Here is a 24,056-nt window from a genome sequence, read left to right on the forward strand (position 1 = left end):
TTTTTAATTATTATAAATTGGGGGACCACCCAACATGACCATGGGCACCCTCCAATGATAGAGGGGAGTCTAAGGGACCACCTCATACCCCTGGTTTAGTGTGGACCCCACCAGAGAACCCAGAACTAGTCAGAGTCAGTTCAAAAATTGATTTTTAAAAGAGGGACTTTTGTCCAAACAGACCTTAGTTGGCCTTAGTCTATAAATAGGACCAGATAGGGCTCATTAGAGCTTTCCTATCTGTTGGAGAATCCGAAAGAGAGAAAGGAGGAAAGAAGAGGGAAAAAGAAGAAGAAAGAGAAGGATGAAGGAAGGAGGAGGGGGAATTGCTTGCAGCCTCGCATCCAAGGTCTGGAGTCGAGTTCTTAGCCCTATTCAGGTATAGAAACTCCCCCATACCTGTTGTTCTCAATTTCCTCCCCATTCATGCGGTGCTTTGCAACCCTGGGCAGCCCAGACAAGCTAGGGTTTGCCCAGTCTGGCTCTAGATCTGCCATGCATGCATAGAGCATGGGAGATCTGTGATTTTTATTACTTTTCATTAGGCACATATGCTGCTGCCATGGCCGAAACCTGGCTGTACCCACCTGCACTGCCAGCTGGCCTATTGGCCAGTGTTTTTGGAACCCTAGGAGCTGGCTAAGGCTGTACAGCCCTAACCCTAGATGGGTACAGCCTCAAGCCCCCTTGTTTCAGATGATTTCAGCTCTAAACAAGGTTGGAACTGAATTCCAACCCTAACCAAAACCCTGAATACTATTCATCTAGGTTACTTGGGCAGCCACAGTCAGCCTGACTGGAACCCTGATGGAGAAACCAATTAGGCCATGATGTAGACCATCACTGGGGCTACCTAAATCCCTAAACATGCAGAGGATCAGGTGTGAGCCCAACCATGCAAGCCCATCCTTGGAAACTCAGCCTGTATCAATTCTACAGGCACTGGGTAATGCAGACATCGCCCAGAGCCAATGCCCAGTGAAGGGAATTTGGCTAGAATGATGGGCAGACTTGGGGGATTTCACCCACATACCCCCTGGACACTGTGGGAAGGCTAGAAATTACCAAAAAGCCCTTCCTCACATCTGTCCTTATTTAGAAATGATTCAGAATCCTAGTGGGCCCCGCTGGTGATTGAATCACTGCTGTGCTTGGTCCTACAGCACAGACAAGCTGTGGACAACACTATGACCATGTTCTGACCTAGTGGCAGGTACTGGTATTACAAATGACCAATTTTCCCACCCTGACACTGGCCCATGCACCGGAACATGACCTAAGGCCCGGTGTAAGGCTTAGTGATTCCAAGATTGAACCAATTGAACCCCGGGTCAACCCAGTAAGATTAGGGTAACCCTAGGAATTCTAATGACAGACTGATAACTTAACATGGCAACTTTTGATTTACATCTAGGACTTGATCCTGTGCTTGGGGACAACAACCAGACATCTACTGGAACTGAATTTGAGACTGAGTACCTAGAGCCAAGTACTAGTGAGTGAATAATACTATCGTATGTGCAAATGTAATTATGATCTGAAGCCGGCTATTAATAATTGAATCATGAATGATGTGTTCTTTACTTATAATTCAAGTTACTCAAATCACTGCATAATAACTGTTGTTGATCAACGCTGTGAATTCTATAAGATGATTGTGATTGTTAGATTAGATGCCGTACTCGGCTTGGAAATGGTGCCTATGGTAGCCCGTATTATGGGATACGGTTGACACCGCTTGACTCATACGATGCCATATAGACATGGCACTAGAGTTTCATCACCCATCCTATGCACCATTGCCAGCAGGGGTTAAGGTGCTGGATGCCTGTGGGGACAATTATCAGGGAGTGAGAAAAAGAATGAATGAATACCGGAATGGTGCATAAATAAAAGAACACCGGAATGGTGCAAGAGGGAAGAAATGGTTGTCCCCTTGGATAATCACAGAGGGCTAGTCGGGCCAACCTTGGTGAATGAATGCGGGGGTTGACTAGTCTTCTCCGACAACTTGATGGGTGTATCGTAGGAAGGGGTTAGAACCCCACACCAGGGATACACGTATTGGGGATTGTAGTAGCACAGACCTAACTTAGGTGTATTGCTAGGTGGTTAACAATAAAAATTTGGACTTGCATATCATGTAGAATCATATAACTTGCGAATTGTGATTGCATATGCATGCATGATTGATGTTATTTTCTCACGAGCTCAGTGGGGCTCACACTCTATTATGCATTGCTCTTCTTAGATGATTCTGCAGGTGGATGCCGCTGTGGCATGGCGGGCTATCTCGAGGAGGAAAGTTTTGGTTGTTATGACGATGTTGGTGTGGACCCCGACGGAGGTCATACCGATTCTGCGTACTTTCTCGGTGGTCATTGCGGATGAAGACCATTGAAGCTTGCATGTGATGTTTTGAATGGGGACTCCTTTTGGGTTTTCTAGAGTTATCCCCGTTCTGACTTGGTTATTGTAGTTTTCTTTTCTTTTCCTTTTTGGGGCTGAGAATGCTCGCCCTATATATATTTTTGTATGTAGTACTGTCCTTATCAGCTTTTGTTTCCTTGTTGTGGGTTGTGTGTGCCCGGGAGATGTATTAAACAAGATTTTATATGTATATATTATCATTATTTCCCGTATCGCTATGCTTCCATTTACTTTTGAATTGTAGACGTTCTGCATTACTCTGATCTTACTTATGGTTAAGATGTGGATATAGCTTCATGAATGTAAGCACTGCTTCTAGATCCATGGGATTTGGCGGATTATCGTTATGCAATTCGGGTCACCTACCCAATCCTCCTAGGGGGTGGTTTGGGGTGTGACATAAGGTACTCCTATATACCTCTCACTACTCTTACGAGTAAGATGATCAAGTGGTAAGGCGATGCAAGCCCCTTTAATATACCAGATGGTACGTTACTAAGAGTTGTAGTTTCACCAAGGGTAAGCCACGTGCCTACACACCTGGCACTGGGTTACGCTACGAGGTGTAAATAATGGGGTTAAACTTTGCGTTGTTGGATGACCAACGGTGTGTGATAGTTTATGCAAATATAATGCAAGTTAGTGCATAGAAGTTAGCATCCAAAAGCATACAATAAAAGAAAAAAAAGCATGTTATAATAGTACAACATATATGCCAAGCACATCAAAAGTCTAACCTATTTTACACAAGTAAAAGTAGTCCCTAGTGGACTCGCCACTGTGAGAACAATGACATGGCGGGGGATCGCCATGTGTCCTCTACCTCATCACCATTTCTAGGGGGAGAAGAGGAGAGAGGGGAATTGAATTGTATGTGAGGAGTCACCACCTAGAGGAGGGTCTAGGACCCAAGATGTAAATGTAATGACTCTCATGTGATGCCCATTGGGGATAAATGGTCTGTTGGTTTGGGTACGGGTCAAGTTACGGACCGAGGAAGGTATTAGGCACCTTAGTCCGCCCGAACTTGTCGGTCTTTCTATTGCTAGACATCGGTAATGGTTTAACATGCTTTGGTGGAACGCAAGACGCAAGTAAAACTGCAAGAAAATAAAATACAGGGAAAGTGGAGAAACACATACCTATAGATTTGGTTGTAAGGTAGAGGTTAGTATACAGGAATGCAAAATAAAGGACTTAAAACCTACGAGACCTAAACATGATTGACACTAATCTAGGCGGGAATGAGAGACGAATATGAAAACGAGGACAATGGTTCAATGCATATGCATGGAATAACATGGAAATTGAAAATAACCTAAGAGAATGCGTGCACAATAGGAGACTAATATAGATGTATGCATGAAGGGACTCTTAGACTATGGGAGATGGGGATCATGGAGATATGCGTGCAATGCTAAAGATGAGATGCATGACATAGGAAAAGATAAACAATAAAAGTGAGATAGGAAAGGGGTGTGATCACCATCTAGAAAGATAGGATTACACTTCCCTAGGAGATGCATAACAAAATAATCATGAAAACAACATAAGATAAATAGAGTTTGAAGACAGAAAGCCTACTGATGAGCACATTTATGTGTGAAATCTTAGGATATAAAGCATTCATTTTACCACATTGAACAAGTGTTACTCGGGTACTTTTTGTCATTTTTCAGGTTTAGGGGCATTTTGGTCAAAGTGGAGAATACATGTCTAATTGGACCGCCAAATGCTAGATTACGAGGTTGAAGACTTCAGTCGGGTTAGCTTTCCAATGCACAACATCGGAAGTCACTTGATTAGAGCCGATTCGAGTTTGGAAGAAGAAGAAGAGAGAAAAATCAAGCATAGGGGCATAACAGTAATTTTGGAGAATCAAGAATCTTTCAAAAGATATCAGATATTGGGCTCATATTGTCTGGAATTTAAAATGGTGTAACTTTAATTCTCGGGTTAGTTCCATCTGGACCTAGGATAAAAAGATATAACCCAAAAACGATTCTTAGTGAAGTTGGAATTTGGGATAAAAAAATATAATAAAAAATATGAGAAAAATATCTTTTCTCTCTAATCTCTCTCCTAACTCTGTCGGATTCTCTCTCGGATTGTATTTCTTTTATTTTGGTAAATTCGATTTCTATATCTTCTCGCTCCCACTTCCTCTTAAATTCCCTCATCTCTCCTATCTCCTTCCCATCTCCCTTTCACGGGCTCTCTCCCCCATATAAAACCCATCTTGACTGCACTCCAGCCGTTCTCTCCCTTCAGTCCTTCGTTTTTTCTTTTTCAGTTTTAATTTTCTATTCTAGAATGATAATAGCAGCAGTAGTGCCGTTCCTCTTCGTTATACCCGATCTTTCATCCTTTTCTTTTTATTTTTAGTTTTTAGATCTTATGTAATTAGGTTATCATATGTAATTTTTTTTTTTTTTAGAATCATTGTTAGGATAAATTTTATTTCCCCATCCCTTCGATCATATGTGTAATCTTCATTATACATTTTGGTAATTTGTTCTTCAATATTGGATGCGGCTTCAAGTGATGGGATTCAAGTGACGGAATCATCTTCATTGGAGTTATTCGAATCAGCTAAGTTCTTCTTCTTATAAATTTTAGTTTTAATAATTTCTATGTCTTTTTCTCCATCAATCCTTCCTTCCCTCTTCATTGCTTTCATGGCTAGCTAAACCTCTCCTTTTGGGACTGGGTGAAACCATGAGAGAAGGAAGAATTGATGGCTAGCATTGTCTATGTGATTAATGGACATGATCAATATTGGACTTACGATGGATGACCGCCCACAGCTTGTATGTCATTCCAAGGGGAACTATATACATGTTCGTTAGCCGTATCCATTGTGACACCATTATGTTCATGTATTTTTTTTTTGTTTACATTGTATGTTGTATGAGCACTGTTTTCATAGGATATGTTAGCCGTATATGAGCCGTGCCGCATATCTTATAGACTTAGGCCGTATGCATGCTTTGCCCTAATATGCTAGTCATTGATCTGCCCTAATTCTCATGGTGGAACTCATTCCCAAGTGACTTTCTTATTTTTAATTCATCAATTCCCTTAGCGGTTGCCTTAGTTTCTATTTTTAATTTGTTATCTTTGGTAATTTAGTTGCTTCTATATTTGGTAATTTTCATAATTGGTAGTTTCCATATCTAGGTTGTTTCTATATTTGGTAAGTTGTACACTTCGCGTTAATTAAAAGTGAAAATTTATTCAAGGTTGACCTCCTCGTGTTCGACCCGTAGCTGCGATTAACCCGTACGCTTGCGGTTAATTATTTTAAACTCAAACAAGTTTTTGGCGCCGTTGCTGGGGAGGTGACGCTTGTTTAGTTTCCAATTTTAATTGATTCGTAGTGTTTTCAAAAAAAAAAAAAAATAAAAAAAAAAAATCCAAAAGAAAAAAAAAAAAAGAGCTTTGTGCTTTAAATTTCGGATTGTGGCTTTTGTATGCTTGTTTGGGAGAAGAATTTTAAGAACCGGATAAAACGAGTTGAGATTCCAACTATGGGTGAGGAAGGAGAGAGGCAACCTATGACCCTTAGGGACCGCTTTTATCCCGCACGGGCTGCACAACCCTCATGCATTCGCTTACCCGCCGTCCAAGGAAACAATTATGAGCTTAAATCTAATTTCATTAGTATGTTGCCCCACTTTCATGGGGTAGCTAACGAAGATGTATATTTGTTTCTTAGGGAGTTTGAGGAGGTATGTGTACTCATTAAGATGCAACAATTGACTGATGATGCGGTTAAGTTGAGATTCATCCCCTTTGCACTTAAGGATCAAGCTAAAAAGTGGCTCTATGGTTTGCCTAGAGACTCAATAACTACATGGGATCAATTTATAGTTGTCTTCCTAAAGAAGTTCTTTCCCTTGCATAAGACCAATAGGATTAGGAATGATATTCTGCAGTTCAGACACAGGCCAAACGAATCATTCTCTAAATTCATGGAGAGATTCAACAACCTTCTTCAAGAGTGTCCTCACCATGCCTTAGATACTTGGCATCTATGCCAAATCATCTATGAGGGTATAGATTATCAAACCAAGCAGTTGGTGGAATCTATGTGCCCAACTGGATTCACATCATTCACCGATGAAAATCAAGCTTGGGAGTTTTTGGTTGACTTAGCGGACAAGACCAGAGAGTGGGAATCCACTCAAGAAAATGAAAACTCCGGTGAGGGATTTTTGGTAGAGGGAACTGTAGCCAAAGAGGCTCAGTTGGATAGTCTTATTAGAAGACTGGAAGCCATAGTGACCAAGGGACCTTCCCCGATAAATCAGGTTTGTCAGACCACCCCTTTGTGTAGTGGATACCAATCCTCATCACATGTGATGGATGAGTGCTATAATAGGTGTAGTGGGCATGGAAGCTATGAGAGTGTGCATGTAATGAACAATACTTATAGTGGAACCTATAATCCTGGGTGGAGAAATCACCCTAACTTCTCATGGAACCAAGATCTCAATCAAGTTGGTTCATCTACATTCCAGCCTCCAATCCAAGGTCAGTTTGCTCTCCAGCAGACTAACCCTAGATTTGTCTCCCCTCCCAATAATCTAACCCCAATGATGAATCAGCAACCACCTGAATTTTTGAAAAATAGTGATGAGTCTACCAGGTTAAATTCCCTTGAGAAGAGTATGGAGCTCCTCATGAGCACATTCCTGACCAGCCAACATAACATGGAGAGGCAAATCTCTCAACTGGCCAATACTCTCCATGAAAGGGAAAAAGGTAAGGTGGCAAGTCAACCAGATCCGAACCCTGGGACCTCTATGCCCTATCCACTTCACACTCAGTTGAACTCTATCCATCAGAGTCCACACCACTCAGAACCCTCTAGTCAATGTAATGCCATATATGCTCTGAGGAGTGGACATGAGAACCAACAAGAGGCTCCAATTCAACCAACTCCTTTAACTTCTGAGCCTCCTATTGATGCTGTGAATGTTCTCCATCCATCACCCATTGTAAGTGCCCCACATGACCCTCTCATAGTTGTGAATGACCAGCCCCCTGTCCAAGGTTCGTCTGATGAACCTATAGTGGTTAGTGAAGAGAAACATGAAGAGCCACCTGAAAAGATTTATGTCTGTAAGGCTCCATTTCCCAATAGGCTTAAAAGCAACAAGAAGGATGCAATAACTGAAAAAGTTTTAAATGTCTTAAAAAGTGTGCAAGTTAACATCCCTCTTTTAGATGCTATTTCCCAGGTACCTACCTATGCAAAGGTCCTCAAGGATTTGCGTACTCGAAAAGGAAAATCAATGTACTTAAGAAAGCCTTCCATTGCCAATGTGAGCTCGATTCTGTCATGAGATAGTGGCTAAGTATAAGGATCCTGGTTGTCCAACTATCTCATGTATGATTGGTAACACTAGAATTGACCATGCCCTTCTTGATCTAGGAGCTAGTGTCAATTTATTGCCATATTCAGTGTACCAATAATTAGGGTTAGGAGACCTTAAGCCTACATCTGTCACATTACAATTGGCAGATAGATCAGTCAAGACTCCCAAGGGAGTAATTGAGGATGTGTTATTAAAGGTTGGGGAATTTCTTTTTCCCGTGGATTTCATAGTCCTAGATACCCAACCTGTGACCAATATCAAAGGTCAAATCCCAATTATCCTTGGTAGACCTTTCTTAACTACTAGCAATGCTCTGATCAATTGTAGGAATGGTCTGATGAGGCTGTCTTTTGGGAATGCATCTCGTGATTTTAATGTCTTTCGATTGGGAAAGCAACCATGCTTAGATGAAGATGTGCATCTAATTTTTGAACCACCTGATTTGGTTGCAACTGCTCTTAACACAGGTATTAATCAATGTCTAAAGGACTTGCCTCAATCCAAGTATGGGGGAGAGCCTTCTAAATTGTGGACCAAGCCACCACCTGTTGAGCCAGATGGTAATCTGTCTACTTCTCTTCCCAAGTCACCACTAGTGGAACCGCCTGAAAAGGAACAAGAGGTGTTGTCCCAACAACACAACGGAGGCTCTGTAATATTTGATCCAGGTAAGGGTACACACTCTACAATCTCCAGCACATCTTTTAATTCCTCTCTCATGCCACTTTCTTCACCACATTCTTATGAGGTCATGGATTTCTATGCACCTCCTTATTTTGAGCCACCATGATCATATCCGGTACGCCCCCTCTTCTTTGTCCTTATTTTTTTTTTTTTTTTTTCATGCATTGAGGACACTGCATCATTTAAGTATGGGGGGGATTTCATTGAATTGTAGTCTTTACTTTGGTTTGAGTGCGAGTGTGTAGCCTCTTTAGTTTACTTTTCTGAAAGACTTTGAGAGCATCCAAAATACCCTACACTTTGAAGTAATAAAAAATTCTACACTGAGGAGGGAATTGAAATATACCGATCAAAGGGATTTTAAATTCTTTGAAAGTACATTGTCTACTGAGAGAGCCGATTTTGTTAGTCATCCTGTTTACACGAGTTTTGGCTAGGTGCTAAGGTTGAACCATGATATACTTGCATGATATAGCTGATTGCCAAGAAAAAAAAATTATTTACTCTTTGATCCAGTCTTGGCTTGTAGCCTATTTGGTTTGAGTAAGTAAGCCCGAGGGGTGTTTTACACCTAATTCCTTAAAGCCGTCTGGTTTGAGAGTAATTGGCCTAAAGCTCGCTACAAGAGCCACCTAGAAAGCTTAAGAAGTCAAGACATTGCACGGATTGGAGTAATGTGTGTTGAAAAAAAAAAAAAGAAGTTTGAACTCATACTGCATCAATGTCTAAAGCCACAATGTGGCAATCAAATGATATATGCACTGAGAATCTACTCCAACATTACTTAGTAACTTGGGTGTCTGGTGCAAGCCCTGCATGTCATTCAAGCCAATTGTAGTGGAGGGAAGCTTGAGTTCAATACTTGAAAATGTATGGCAAAGTGAAATCGAAGTGAAATTGAAAGTGTGCATATGTTTAAAGGTTCTACCAAGGTTCCGAGCTGAAATCTTTTGTAGCCTTGATGACCTACTCGATCTAATCTCAAGGAAAAATAGTGTGACTCACCCGACCCCAAACCTCCCTAAGTTAGATGTATGATAATTCTCCAACTCAGAGTGGGATAATAAAGTTCAAGTGTGGGGGAATATCTAGAAAATCTCAAAGTAAATTATCTTGGGGTTGCATTCCTTATCTTGGCTATAGTATGGATTTACAAATTGAATTTTGTGTGTATATTCACTGCAAACACTCACGAGACACAACTCGTCCACTAGGGGTAACCTAGGGGTTTAAAGGCTTGTTGCACATGCTAAGTGCAACCGTGATTCCTACGAAAGTGAGTTAGGATTTTTGCATTCTAGATTAGTTTTTGTTTTGTTTACTTGAGGACAAGTAACATTCAAGTGTGGGGGAATCTGATGAGCACATTTATGTGTGAAATCTTAGGATATAAAGCATTCATTTTACCACACTGAACAAGTGCTACTCGGGTACTTTTTGTCATTTTTCAGGTTTAGGGGCATTTTGGTCAAAGTGGAGAATACATGTCTAATTGGACCGCCAAATGCCAGATTACGAGGTTGAAGACTTCAGTCGGGTTAGCTTTCCAATGCACAACATCGGAAGTCACTTGATTAGAGCCGATTCGAGTTTAGAAGAAGAAGAAGAGAGAAAAATCAAGCATAGGGGCATAACAGTAATTTTGAAGAATCAAGAATCTTTCAAAAGATATCAGATATTGGGCTCATATTGTCTGGAATTTAAAATGGTGTAACTTTAATTCTCGGGTTAGTTCCATCTGGACCTAGGATAAAAAGATATAGCCCAAAAACGATTCTTAGTGAAGTTGGAATTTAGGATAAAAAAATATAATAAAAAAAATGAGAAAAATATCTTTTCTCTCTAATCTCTCTCCTAACTCTGTCGGATTCTCTCTCGGATTGTATTTCTTTTATTTTGGTAAATTCGATTTCTATATCTTCTCTCTCCCACTTCCTCTTAAATTCCCTCATCTCTCCTATCTCCTTCCCGTCTCCCTTTCACGAGCTCTCTCCCCCATATAAAACCCATCTTGACCGCACTCCAGCTGCTCTCTCCCTTCAGTCCTTCGTTTTTTCTTTTTCAGTTTTAATTTTCTATTCTAGAATGATAATAGCAGCAGTAGTGCCGTTCCTCTGCGTTATACCCGATCTTTCATCCTCTTCTTTTTATTTTTAGTTTTTAGATCTTACGTAATTAGGTTATCATATGTAATTTTTTTTTTTTTTAGAATCATTGTTAGGATAAATTTTATTTCCCCATCCCTTCGATCATATGTGTAATCTTCATTATACACTTTGGTAATTTGTTCTTCAATATTGGATGCGGCTTCAAGTGATGGGATTCAAGTGACGGAATCATCTTCATTGGAGTTATTCGAATCAGCTAAGTTCTTCTTCTTATAAATTTTAGTTTTAATAATTTCTATGTCTTTTTCTCCATCAATCCTTCCTTCCCTCTTCATTGCTTTCATGGCTAGCTAAACCTCTCCTTTTGGGAGTGGGTGAAACCATGAGAGAAGGAAGAATTGATGGCTAGCATTGTCTATGTGATTAATGGACATGATCAATATTGGACTTACGATGGATGACCGCCCACAGCTTGTATGTCATTCCAAGGGGAACTATATACATGTTCGTTACCCGTATCCATTGTGACACCATTATGTTCATGAATTTTTTTTTTGTTTACATTGTATGTTGTATGAGCACTGTTTTCATAGGATATGTTAGCCGTATATGAGCCGTGCCACATATCTTATAGACTTAGGCCGTATGCATGCTTTGCCCTAATATGCTAATCATTGATCTGCCCTAATTCTCATGGTGGAACTCATTCCCAAGTGACTTTCTTATTTTTAATTCATCAATTCCCTTAGCGGTTGCCTTAGTTTCTATTTTTAATTTGTTATCTTTGGTAATTTAGTTGCTTCTATATTTGGTAATTTCCATAATTGGTAGTTTCCATATCTAGGTTGTTTCTATATTTGGTAAGTTGTACACTTCGCGTTAATTAAAAGTGAAAATTTATTCAAGGTTGACCTCCTCGTGTTCGACCCGTAGCTGCGATTGACCCGTACGCTTGCGGTTAATTATTTTAAACTCAAACACCTACCTAGTAGAAGAAGATCAGAACAAAAGTATGGAGGTTTCCCTTGTATAACTCAGGAAATTTGTACATTGAGCGAGTTGTCATTCGTTGTGGCTTCTCTTGTCTCTATGTACTCGAACACTTCGTAGTCAAGCCGAGATTCCCAGATTGGTGTCTTCAAGCTTGATCTTGGAGTTTTAAGTAGGATTTAGGTGTTCAAAAGGTGACGGAGATAATAGATTAAGGCCAAGTGAAGGGCCAAAGGCTAAGGACTCAAAGCTTTTGACAAAAGAGCATTGCCTCTAAACCAGGGGTTAGGCAAAGCTCATAGAAGATGCATGTAACCCTCCTTAACGTGAGACGGGATGTATTTATAGATGTAGAGAGGTGTGTGCACTCATAAATTTGTGTAGGGTTGCTGGAGTTAAACTAGATCGTCTGAAATGGTTGTCTTTGCATCGACGGTGGGTGTAAAGTTAAGGTAAGGACCAATGGGATATGGGCAAGTGTTTTATTGCCTTTGGAAAGGTTTTTTGGGGCCTAAGGGAGCCAAGATTGAGATCCAAGGTGCCAAAAATAGGCTGGGACGCGAAATGAATCACAATTGGAGCAAAATAAGGTAAGTTTGGGCTTTTTGGATTTGCAGGGATTCGACAGTGAAATTGCCCGAGTCGACATCGAAGTGGGTTGAAATCGACATCGAGTGGCTGTCGATGAACAAGACTTGACATCGAGGGTTGGTATTTGAATGTAGAAAATTGAATTCTGAATGTCACCAACATCAGCTATCAGTAAATCGTATGACCCCACCTAATGTCAGTTAATAGTGGATTAGAAGGAGTCCTTGAGGAGATGCAGGGGTCATTGATCCGAGGGAGGATTTTGCCATCCTGTTACCTCTTGTAGATACACTCGATCAGGACTCAACCGAGCCCGAATTAGTAGTTTCCTTACCACCCAACTCTGCCGAGATCCCCTGTCCCCCAAGCCTAACCCCGTTCATCTGACCTCGGAGGGGCTCGGTGATGGTTCGGTGAATGACGAATCCTCCGGGTCATCCTCATCTGAGAAGGAGAACAAGTCTGAGGAGTCGTCCTCGACTGAAGAAGAGAATGGGTCTTCAGAGTCGTCCTCCAAGGATCCCGTGGTCATGAATGGCGGGGTAGGCACCTGTTTTAGTACTATCAAGGCTCACACTCTAGCTTAATACCACGAGAGGTATGGGATTCTGTAAGTACCATGGTCCTTGGTGGTGACGAGGTCTCCGCAGCCTCATTGGCAACATTAATATTGATTTTTTTTATGTACAGGGGTGTCCTTTTGACACGTCATCAGGGGATTGGGGTCATACATTAGAATACATTAAAAAAAGGTGAAGTCGCCAGCTAGGGTTAGGGCCTAGGACCCAATAAGTGTAGCTCTGTCCGTTACGAATGGAGTCGGGCTACGAGGCTCCATATGGTCTAGTTAGAGGTTCGGGTAAGGAGTAAGGTTACACGTATGGGAAGGTGTCAGGCACCCATCTTGCCCGGCTGAAGCTGGTCTCTCTGTTATAGATGCTACTAAATGAAGAATATTTTCTCTCCTTGTGTGATATTGAGGCTATAGGATACATACAACAATTTATATTTACAATATATACATTAAAGCGGTTAAATACTAAGGGCTACATTGAACTAATAAAAGTGCAGTAATTATACCTGTATGAGGATACTCCCTTGGCTCAGGGGAGACGGAGAAATGGACCGACGCCGATTTCTTTTGACAGAATAACGGCTCTTTTAAGTAGCTTGGCGGTAAGCAAATGGATAGAATAACGACTGTAATGGGGGATTTCGCTTGTTATTCGTGCACTGACGGGATAACAAACTTTAAGAGAGGGAATCGCTCTATTATCGAACGGGTAATCGAAGGATCTACCCGTACTTGAGGAGCTCACTTAATTGAGCACTTTCAAGAAAGGAAATCAGGGCAAAGAGGGCAAATAGGGGGTGAAATTCACACCTGGGGGGGTCTCCCTACCATGAAACTCCATCAAATGAAGGGAGGGGGACCCTCTTATTTATAGGGGAGGGTGCCCCACAGCCTGGGCCAGAGAAGTCCTCCACGACACCGTGGGGGACTTCTCCACGGCGCCGTGGGCGACATCAGCATGCTGACGTCAAAAACCCCCCACGGCGGCTTGGACAATGTGGTCCCCCTCATTTCACTTGTTGGGCCCAAATGGGCCATTTTAGGGTTCTAGAAGGTATTTGGGCCCATGGTCCAGGTATTTTGAGGATCCAGAAAAGGGGAGGATGCATCGCCCATCGTCTGTGTCCCGTTGTCATCCTTGCCAAGGGTGGTGACAAAAAATCAGTGTCTACAGTTTGCCCCTCTTTGGCTGAGGCCTGTACCAACAGCCGAAGGGTAAAGACAAAAGACCAACCGATTTTGTCACCAAGAGCATGTACTGCTGACGCTTTGCTCAAAGGCAGCAGAGTTGCCAAATCATGTGCTTAAACACGCTGAAATCCTTCGATAAACCTAAATAGGAAGACGGTATCATGACCAAAGGGTGTAACGATGCTACGGCATTGCGACTGAATTTTAAAAATGTGTAATGATGAGACGGCATTGCGACCGATTTTTTTTTTTTGGGAAACCACGGCACCATTAGGGTTTCTCCACGACACTGTGGTTGGGCGGCACCTTTTAACCACGACGTCGTGGGGTGTCAGTGGCCACGGCACAGTGGGGGGTATCTCACGGTGCCGTGGAGATTTTCACGACCCTCCACGACACCGTCGTTACGGCAGGCCTCCCCTATATATAGGAGAGATCCCCCCCTCATTTTCCACCTTGTTTTTTATCTGAAACTTTGCCATTTTTTGCATTTTCAGCAGTTTTTGAGTGATATGGCTTACCGTAGGCGCCCTCGACAGTCTTCTCACGGTTCGCTATTGCGGACCACAGATGCGGACGATCGTGCAGATTGGTACCCGGTCGGTACGACCTTGCAGGATACCTCTCGCCATATTTGCTGTGCTATCTGGGGGCGGTTGCCTGGGGTAAGTGTTCCTACTTAGTCTTGTATTTTATTACATTTATTTAATTATTAGTCAGCACTTAGTTATTTAGACACGGAAACCGAGGTAGAGTCCTTAGATGCTATATCAGCTATCCTCGGGGGCACCAATTGAGGCAAGTCCTTAGAACCCCCTCCTAGGTTCCATTAGATACATAAATTGTTACAAGGCCGTCAGACACCAAATCGGTACTCTTTTGGCTCGAAAATCAAGGCGGTGCCGCCAGATGCCACATCGGCTGTCTTTTGGCATGCAAATCGAGGCGAAACCCAAAAACATCAACTTAGGCATTTTTAGGCACTCAAATTGGTTCAAGGCCGTCAGATACCGATTTGGTAACCTTTTGGCCCAGAAATTAAGGCGATGCCATCAGACGCCGAATCGGCTATCTTTCAACAAGTAAATCGAGGCAAAACCCGAAAACACCAACTTAGGCATTTTTAGGCACGCAAATTGGTACAAGGCCGTTAGATACCGAATCGGCAATCTTTCGGCCCAAAAATCAAGGCGGTGCCATCAGACGCCACATCGGCTATCTTTCAACACGTAAATCGAGGCAAAACCTGAAAACACCAACTTAGGCATTTTTAGGCACGCAAATTGGTACAAGGTCGTCAGATACCAAATCGATAATCTTTCGACCCAGAAATCAAGGTGATGCCATTAGACACAACATCGGGTATCTTTCAACACGTAAATCGAGGCAAAACCTAAAAACACCAACTTAGGCTTTTTTAGGCATGCAAATGGGTACAAGGCCGTCAGATACCAAATCGGTAATCTTTCGGCCCAAAAATCAAGGTGATGCCATCAGATGCCACATTGGGTATCTTTTGACACGTAAGTCGAGGCAAAACCCAAAAACACCAACTTAGGCATTTCTAGGCATGCAAATGGGTACAAGGCTGTCAGATACCAAATCAGCAATCTTTCAACCCAGAAATCAAGGCGATGCCATCAGATGCCACATCGGCTATCTTTTGGCATGCAAATCGAAGCGAATCCCGAAAACACCAACTTAGGCATTTTTAGGCATGCAAATGGGTACAAGGCCGTCAGAAACCAAATCGGTAATCTTTTGGCCCATAAATCAAGGTGATGCCATCAGATGCCACATCGGGTATCTTTTGACATGAAAATCGAGGCAAAACCCAAAAATGCCAACTTAGGCATTTTTAGGCATGCCAACTTAGGCATTTTTAGGCATGCCAACTTAGGCATTTTTAGGCATGCAAATGGGTACAAGGCTGTCAGATACCAAATCAGCAATCTTTTGGCCCAGAAATCAAGGCGATGCCATCAGATGCCACATCGGCTATCTTTTGGCATGCAAATCGAAGCGAATCCCAAAAACACCAATTTAGGCACTTTTAGGCACGCAAATGGGTACAAGGCCGTCGAATACCAAATCGATAATGTTTGGGCCCAGAAATCAAGGCGATGCCATCAGACACCACATGGGCTATCTTTCGGCATGTAAATCGAGGCAAAATCCGAAAACACCAACTTAGGCATTTTTAGGCACACAAATGGGTACAAGGCCGTCGGATACCAAATCGGTAATCTTTCGGCCCAAAAATCAAAGCGATGCCATCAGACGCCACATCGGCTATCTTTTGGCACGTAAATAGAGGCAAAATCCAAAAACACCAACATAGGCATTTTTAGGCACGTAAATTGGTACAAGGCCATCTAATACCAAATCAATAATCTTTTGGCCCATAAATCAAGGCAATGCCATCAGACGCCACATCGACCATCTTTCAGCATGTAAATCGAGGCGAAACCCGAAAACACCAACTTGGGCATTTTTAGGCACGCAAATTGGTACAAGGCTATCAGATACCAAATCAGTAATCTTTCGGCCCAGAAAGCAAGGCGATGCCATCAGACGCCACATCGGCTATCTTTCGACATGTAAATCAAGGCAAAACCCGAAAACACCAACTTAGGCATTTTTAGGCACGCAAATGGGTACAAGGTTGTCGGATACCAAATCGGTCATCTTTTGGCCCAAAAATTAAGGCGATGCCATGAGATGCCACATTGGCTGTCTTTTGGCATGCAAATCGAGGTAAAACTCAAAAACACCAACTTAGGCATTTTTAGGCATGCAAATGGGTACAAGGCTGTCAGATACCGAATCGGTAACTTTTTGGCCCAGAAATCAAGGTGATGCCATCAGATGCCACATCGGCTATCTTTTGGCATGCCAATCAAGGCAAAACCCAAAAACACCAACTTAGGCATTTTTAGGCACGTAAATGGGTACATGACTGGGTTGATCATGTCTAAATTTGCAATTTTTTTTTTAATTTTTTGTTTTCTTTATGGTTATGATTATCGGTTGACTGGTATCTAACTAAAACTTTCTTTTCTTGTTTTATGCAGGGTAAGACCATCCCTACGTTGAAGAAGTACTACGGCACGCAGAAGGTGAGGGAGTGGTACGCAGAGCTTTGCCCGGAGGTATTATCGCAGGTCAGGCGTACCGGGTTGGGGCACATCGCTGCCTGCCCCGTCCGTGAGCTGGACACCCTGATCGTCCAGGCTCTAGTGGAGAGATGGTGGCCAAGCACCCATACATTCCATCTCCCACTACGAGAGGTGACCATCACACCTCTCAATTTTTACATGATCATGGGGCTGCCATTTGGAGGGGCTCCCGTGGTACTGACTCCAAAGGACCAGGCCGACCGCCTCTCCTACCGGAGTAGCATGACCGAACTAGCGGTTACTCACTGAGGCATTCCAGCTTCTGCCCTGAGGCAGTTCTGGAAGGCTAAGGGGGTGACTGATCAGTCCCCTTCAGAGTAGCACGACCAGGAGGCGAGGTGCTTCCTTCTCTACCTGTTAGCTGAGGTAGTCTTCAGCGACATGATCGACAAGGTGACTGTGGACGCCGCCTTTTGCTGCTTCTTCGAGGATTTTGACCCGGCGGCGGGATTTGACTGGGGAGGTTCGGCCTATGCCCACCTCCTCTATATGATGGACTTCTTAGTCCTGGGTTCCCTGAACCTCATCGAGTGCTCCTATGCCGTATGGGTACGTTTTGTCCACCTTCTTTCTTTTCTTTTATTATTATTTTTATTATTGTTTAAACTAACTACCTTCTTTTGTTGTTTTTTTTTATTACAGACATGGAGTTATGAGGTCCTGTCCTTTCGAGCTCCCTTCTTCAAGGGAGGAGAGGATCAGGGCACTACCTTCCCTCAAGCTCAGCGCTGGTCCGCAGGGACTCTATTGAAGAGCGGGTGCCACAAGGATCTCCCGGTCGTTCGGGGTCTTCTGAACGAGCTACGGCTCAAGGATGTAAGTTCGAATATGCTTCTCCTTATTATTATGTTTTTTTTTTTGCTTACTAACACCTTCTATGTTTGGCAGACCACCCTTCGCCCCTACTTCTTAGAGTATCCTCCTGAGCCGGACCTCTTCTCTCGGGCATCCATCCACTACTCCCATCGGATTCTCTTTGAGGGTCTGTGGGGGTTTTCCCTCTATTTGGGAGAGTGGGTGTCCCCATAGTGGTCTGAGGAGAGACTTGTTCCTTGTCTCCATCCGGCTTAGATGCACTCCCCCCATCTCCTGGAGCCGACAGATATCCAGCACCTGCGGGTAGGCCATTCGACGATGCAGCTGGCCATCACCGGGGACTACACGACCTTTCTCTATCAGGAGGCGGTCTGCGTCCCCCTGACTCCAGAGGGTTTGCGGGTAAGACAATATTACTTTTTCTCTCTCTTTTTTTTCAAAATAATGAAGGAATTGGGCCGACTAACTCTTGTTCTCTTGCAGTACCCTGTTCGCCCTCTCATTCCTGGGAGCTTCGGGTGAGGGCAGTCTTCTCACGCCTCACTGGCAGAGGGGCCGGATCCGGAGGCAAAGACTTTTGGTGGAGTCCCGTATGTGCGGTTGGCTGCATGGACAATCATATCCCCTGCTATCGTCCATGGTTCATTAGGCCCGACGACCTGAGTATGCCAGACATCGAGTTGTCGCCCCCTAGGGCAGCAGACCAGGTCCTAGGTCTTACTCTTCCCTACGACGGGGTAAGTTTGCTTATTTATTGCATTTTTGCATTACTTTCTTTTGTATCAGGTGAACCCCTCATCTTCTCTTGTTTTCTGCAGGTGTCCGCTGGCCGGTACGTCAACATGCGGTGTATGATGGCCAGTCTCGATGAGGTCATCATCTCTCGAGGAGAGACGATTCGTTACCTGGTGAGTTTTCTTCTATCATACCTTTGCCTTCCTTTTTCTTTTTTAGATGTTGCTTTTGTTTATTTTTTTATTTGTTTTGTATTTTTTTTTTCCTTCAGAGAGAGCAGGGCAGGCTTCATCAGGCTGAGTTGGATAGATGCCAGATCGAGTTGGCCCAGGCCAGAGTTGAGATCGATGCTCTTCACATGAGTTGGGATGCACATGATGGTACTGGGGTGAGCCTTTCTATTGATGATTGTTGCCTTGACGACTGACCTCCCTCTCTTTTATTTTTTTGTTGTACATATACACTTTTTCTTGTTTTATGTACATTTCCAAGAGATTTTATTATTTTTTGTTGAAAGTGGATCATTTGTACATATTATTTTGTATGTTCAACACCAGAATTATTCTTTCTTCTCTTTTTTTTATAGAAGTATAGATTTTATTGATGATAGATTTGATTATAGAAGGAAGATGGATCAATTGGATATCACTTGTTTATAGCATTGTCCTTTTCCAGTTTTCTGAAAGTAACATCACCACTTCTTGGGTCAGAACTTCTGGTGCCCAAAAATTCCTTCACTTAGGTGATTCTTGCTCTGGGGATGCTAATGAAGGGATGTAGAAGCTCGTGTGGGTCAGACCCATGAGCCTCACATAGTCGCATCCAGGTGTTTCTGATAAATCCGCCTTGGCCCTCATCCAATGGCAATCCCATTGTATATCTCGAGTAGTCCTCTTATCCAGGTATTCTTTCCGATCTTGGATCTTGCAGAATTCCTGTGTCTCTCTTCTTACTTGATAATGCATCGGCCGAAGTTGAGGGCACGAAATTGGTTCCACTAATCTCAGCTTCTCCATTAACCACATTTGGAAAACTGTTGGGGATCCATGGAAGAAATCTGTTCCATACTTCTGAGATTGGCTCATGAGGTCCAATCCTTTGAAAGTTTTTGCTAGAACTGTGGGAACAATGTCACAACCTTCTTCTATTTGATCAACAACTTCTGTAATCATTGGAGACATTCCTTTCCCTGGAGTTGTTAGAAGGTATTTTCCAATCATACAGAACAAATACGCTCGCTTTCTGCATCGGACTTGTGCTTCTTCTTTGTCTCAGTTGTTACCAAAGATTCTCACTACTTTCAATGCATCAACCTTGTCATAGTTAAGAATCTTCTCCAACCCCTTTTTGTCCATGGCGAAGAATTCTTCCAGTGTCCGAAAAAGTTGATCTTTTCGTATGATCGGGAGGAACAGCTTTCCTCGAGGAGGTATCATCATACAAGCTCGGAATTCTTCAATGGTTGGGGTTATCTTGACCTCTCCAAAATGGAAGGCATGCAATTGAGGATCCCAGCACTTTGAAACTTCTCTGAGTAAATCATGATGGAGCTTGAGACATCTAATTCTTCCCAGCACTGTCAAGTGAAGGTTGTCTAGAAGCATAGGACCATCCATGTGCATACGAAGAGTCCATTGGCGTAACTGTTCGTCCAACCCTTCTTTCCTTGGTCCTCGCATACTACCTGCACCAAGGATCCTGTTAGTACCTTAAACAAGAATAAGTCTTCAGTTAATAATTAGCTCTAGACAACCCTATACCTTCTATAGGTCTTGGAGATGAATCGAAGGCCAAATGGTGAGATGTACCCATTTTGTAGGGGATGCTGGGTGGCAGGATAACAGAAGGGACTAACACAATACTCTCTTCTCTCTTTTTTTTCTTTTCTTTTTTTTTTTTTGAGACCGTACCCGAATACACCGAGTTGCCTACATATCCCTTGAGAGGAATCAGGTCAAACATAGTTCAAGTTGTTTAAGATATCTAGACAAAATATTTCTGCAATTGGTCCATATTGACTAATCCCCAAAGGTCCTCCCCATCAAGGTCAGCGAGTTGAACCGCCTAGCCTAGTAATATGGCTTTGACCCTGTAAGGGCCGCTCCAATTGGGCCAAAACTTTCCTCTCGGATCATGAATCAGGGTCCTTTACTCTCTTAAGACCAAATCCCCTTCCTTAATGTTTCGAGGGCATAACCCTTTGTTGAATGCCCTAGCCATTCTTTGCTAGTATTTCTTGATATTGTCCATGGCTTTCATCCTTTTTTCATTCAAGAGATTGAGCTCTTCATATCTAGCCCTCACCCATTCTCCTTCTGGCAAGTGGCTGTCGAGTAAAACTCAAAGGGAGGGGACTTGAATTCTACGTGCAGTACAGCCTCTACCCCATATACAAGGGAGTACGGAGTTACCCTAGTAGAGGTTCAGATTGATGTTCGATAAGCCCATAAGACCAACGGGAGCTTCTCAGCCCAGTCATTATGCGTATTTGTCATCTTTTGCAATATGATCTTTATATTTTATTGGCTGCTTCGACTACTCCATTAGTTTATGGTCGGTAAGTAGTGGACTTATGCCTCTCAATGCCAAACCTAATACAGAGTTCTTCCACTTTTCCTCGAAAATGCAAGCCTTGATCCGAAATCAATTACTGAGGCACACTATATCTACAAATGATGTTTTCTTTTATGAACTTTGCCACCTTGGCAGCAGTTAGGACTGCGTAAGATTGAGCCTCCACCCATTTCATGAAATAGTCGATGGCGACCAGAACAAATTCATGTCCGTTAGAGGCTTCAGGAGTTATTTTCCCAATTACATTAATTCCCCGAGTAGAGAATGGCCAAGGGGCATTCAACGAGTGCAACTCTATTGGAGGAATATGGATAATGTTGGCAAATATCTGGCATTGATGGCATCTCTTTACAAAGGTAGCACAGTCAGCTTTCATTGTCGACCAATAGTACCCCATTCTGAGGATCTTCTTGGCAAGCATCTTTGCATTCATGTGTGGTCCACATATTCCTTAGTGGATTTCTTTCATAATAGTTTGAGCTTGCTCCTCATCTACATATAACAGCTGGATGCCATCATAAGATCTTTTATACAGCAGGCTTCCTTGGAGGATGAATTAAGTAGCATATTTCCGCAGATGCCTCTTCTTTCTTTCCAAGAAGTGCTTAGGGTACCTCCTTTCTCTGATGTAATCAACGATTGGGGCATACCAAGGCCTTCCATCCTCGGTGGGCGCATTGACTGGCTCTCCATATGCTGGGCTAGTCCTTCTTTCTATTAGAAAAGGTTGAATCCTATCCCAAGGATCGCGTTCCACCATGGAGGTTAATGTAGCCAAAGCGTCCGCAAACCGGTTGCTATCCCTTGGTAGATATTCAAAAGAGACTTCTTTGAAGCATCGGGCCAATTACTCCAAATATATCTGGTAGGGCTTTAACTTCTCATCCCTAGTCCTCCACTTCCCCTAAGTTTGATAGATTACAACAGAAGAATCTCCGAAGACTTTGATCTTTTCCACTCCCACAAACAAGGCCATTTCCAACCCAATGACACAGGCTTCATACTCTGCTATGTAATTGGTGCTGCCGAACTCCAACCGGAATGCCATAGGTAAATAAAAATCTTCTGGGGTTACGAGCAGTACCCCAGCCCCAAACCCTTTTTGATTTGTGGCTCCATCGAAATATAATTTCCATCCTTCATTCAAGTCTTCTTCTACAAAGTGCAGATCTTCATCTGGGAAGGAATCCTCTATTGGTTGTGAATCAGTCTTCACAGGAAATGCTGCCAAATGGTCTGAGATTGCTCGCCCTTTTACAGACTTTTGATTGACATAGGTTATGTCAAATTCTGACAATAACAATAACCACCTGGCCATTCTTTCGGTCAATGCTGGTTCTCGAAGAGATATTTGATTGGATCCATCCTCGAGACCAGTTTGACTGGGTGTGATATCATGTAATGCCTTAGCCTTTTAGTCACCCAAACTAGGGAAGTGTATGTTTTCTCCACTGGAGTATAGCGAGTTTTATACTCTAGCAATTTTTTGCTTAAGTAGTAAATCGCATGCTCTTCTCGATCTCTTTTGTCAATTTGTGCCATCATCGATCCAATCGATGCTTCCCCTACTGACAGGTACAAGAGCAAAGGCTCATCCAATACGGGAGGGATCAGTACAGGGGGACAGAGCAGATACTCTTTGATTTTCATGAAGGCATCCTGGTATTCACCATTCCATTCTTTTAGTTCTTTCTTCCATAAAAGTTTGAAGATGGGTTCACATGTCGTGGTTAAACGAGATATGAACTTGCTAATATATTGGATGCGGCCTAAGAATCCTCGCACTTCTTTCTTCGTCCTTAGTGGCAGCATTTCTGTGATGACCTTTATCTTGTCAGGGTCCACCTCTATCCCTCTTTCACTAACAAGGAAACCCAACAGCTTTCCTGCTCTTGCCCCAAATACACACTTTTGGGGGTTCAACCTTAACTTGTATTCTTTTATTCTTTCAAAAAACTTTCTTATAGCTGCAAAATGACCTTACTGATCAAATCATTGACATACACCTCTACTTCTTTGTGTATCATGTCATGCAATATAGCCATGGTGGCCCTTTGGTATGTTGCCCCAGCATTCTTTAATCCAAAAGGCATCACCTTATATCAAAATGTCCCCATGGTGTGGTGAATGTCATCTTTTCTCTGTTCTTTGGACACATGCTGATTTGATTATATCCTGAGAAACCATCCATAAAGGATAGTAGGGCATGGCTTGCAGTATTGTCGACTAGGATGTCAATGTGGGGTAGCGAAAAATCATCCTTAGGGCTGACCTTGTTTAGGTCACAGAAATTAACACACATTCTGACTTTTTCATCTTTCTTGGGAACTGGGACAATGTTGGATAACCATTGGGGGTATTGAGTCACTTGGAGGAATCTTGCATTCCATTGTTTGATGACTTCCTCCTTGATCTTCTCACTCCATTTCGGTCGCATCCTTCTTGGCTTCTGTTTGACCAGGCGAGAGTCTGGATACATGGGTAGCCTGTGCTGCACGATTCCTGGGTCAATGCCAGGCATGTCCTTCTAGGACCAAGCAAAGACTTCCTTGAATTCCTTGAGGAGAGAGATCATTCAGGATATTTCATCGTTATTGAGAGAAGAACCTATTTTGATCATTCAAGGGCATTGATCAGTTTCCAGATTTATGAGATTTGTGTCCTTTTGGACGGGTTGAGCTCTTCTTTTCTCCAATTGTTCAAACAAGCTATAGTGTTTGAGAATATTTTCATCCTCAGAAGAATAAGAAGAAGAAGACAAATCATACTCAGAATCAGCAATTTCATTAATGATAAAAGG

The sequence above is a fragment of the Telopea speciosissima genome, chromosome 6 (assembly GCF_018873765.1).
Source record: "Telopea speciosissima isolate NSW1024214 ecotype Mountain lineage chromosome 6, Tspe_v1, whole genome shotgun sequence".
NCBI lineage: Eukaryota > Viridiplantae > Streptophyta > Magnoliopsida > Proteales > Proteaceae > Telopea > Telopea speciosissima.